Genomic DNA, 1,905 nt, shown 5'->3' with positions numbered 1-1,905 from the left:
ACCACTAGGGGGCACTGTTTCCTCTTACTGGTCTCAACTTGCGTGGATGTTGCATGATGTTGCAATGCTACCAGTCCAGTGTAACCAGCCAGTAACTCACCGGTTCCTTCCCACATCACGTCAGGCAGTGTCAAAGCAAACTAGAAAATTCTGTTGAAAAAGTAAAATAAAAAACAAACACAAAAAGTACAAGAAAAGAGAAGAATTAGGATTGATTTTTGCTCGTTTGGTTCAGGAGGATCTCCAGCGAGAGCTCGATAGCTAATCGGACTTTGGATAGAAAAGGTTTGTTCTTTTCTTTATTTAGTAAGAGGAGGCTTTGTGTCCACCAGCAGGACTTGTTGAGGAACAAAGCAGAAGCCAAAGGTTTTGAGTGAAACCTGAGTGACTCCACTGCTTTGTTTCAGTAATTGCAGTGCCAGGTCCTCCCCTTCAGCAGGAAGCACAACCCCTGTACTTTTAATTAAAGACAAATCAGGATGTCCAACTCTGGCTGAGCTTTCTCCTCTCACCCCGCCGACCACCCCATCCATGTCTCCATCTTCTCCGTGTCTCTGTGCACAGAGCTGCAGCTGAAGTCACGAAGCCGACGGCGGCTGTGTGGTGGAGATCTTTTCACGAGGCAGAGAAACCATCAGATTCACTCGGAGGATCATTGAAGTTGCTGATTGTTTCCACCAGGCTTTTTCTTCCCTTTTTGACAACAACTATGCAGAGACTCCAGCGAGGATGAACATTTTCTGCTTGAAGGCGCAGACGACAGCAGCAGCTCCACCTCACTCTCTTCTATCTGACCTGCTGCTCGGAAAACTGTTCCTCATTGTCTGTGACAGCTGAAATGGGAATACAATTACACTTTTCTAAACACATCCTCTCAGGTGTGGAATAACTCCAGCAGCAGCAGCAGCAGCAGCAGCTCCCGGCTGAGCAAAGTCCTCGCAATTCAATTATAGTGGCTGCTTCCCTCCACTGAGCAAGCTGTTCCTGGGAAAATGATCCTCCGACTAAGTGGCGACGTAAAGTGATGAACCTTCATTCCCACAAGCAGACAGAGAGAATCCATTTCCAAACTCTGAAGCACAGTTACAGCTCCAACTTGAGCTTCCTCTTCATTCCTATTGGCTGTTCCTCATTGCAGAACTCCGGACCACATCCATCATCTTCTGAGCACATAAAGGAAAAGAATAAAAGTTGTGTTTCCACGACAGTTTTTCACAAAATAAAAGCCATATTTCTAAAATTTCGCCAAAGTACGATTGTGATTTGCAGGTGTTTCCACTGAATGGTGTGAAGATCATAACCTTCTGGTCAAATCTGGTCCTGCCAGACTCCACTGGGAGGAGGATGGAGGAACAAAACATTTGGTGTTTTCACTGGTCAGTGAACTCCGTCTGGATGGACAACTGATCTCCAGCTTACCAATCAATATTTCATTGACACACGATGGTGAACCACAGCTGTTTCCTCAACCTCTGCTCAGACGTCAGTGTTTGACTTCATCAAGTTGGATCCCAACAGCAACTTCCTGAACAGAACAGCCCTGGTGCAGGAGCTAAACCTGCGTCTTCCTGATTATTCCTCCTGTCCAAACATCTCGTCCACCATCTTCTGAAATCTCTCCAAACTGTTTTTTTCCCCCGTCTGCATAAACTTCCAATTTTTGCTGCAGCTGCGTCACCGCCTGCCTGGAGACGTGATTGGTAGCAATGAAACAGCATCCTGAAGGTCCAAGGTAGCCATGGAAACACAGATTCATCGGAATATAACACACACACACACACACACACACACACACACACACACACACACACCAGGCATGGGCAAACTACGGCCCAGGGACCACATATGGCCTTTTAAGCTTTTTAATCCGGCCCTTCAGCCGAACTTGAAGAAATGATGTTAACA

Source organism: Nelusetta ayraudi, unplaced genomic scaffold, assembly GCF_046127955.1.
Source record: "Nelusetta ayraudi isolate G7.1 ecotype Tasmania unplaced genomic scaffold, CSIRO-AGI_Nayr_v1 ptg000111l, whole genome shotgun sequence".
NCBI lineage: Eukaryota > Metazoa > Chordata > Actinopteri > Tetraodontiformes > Monacanthidae > Nelusetta > Nelusetta ayraudi.
This window is presented reverse-complemented; position numbering follows the sequence as displayed.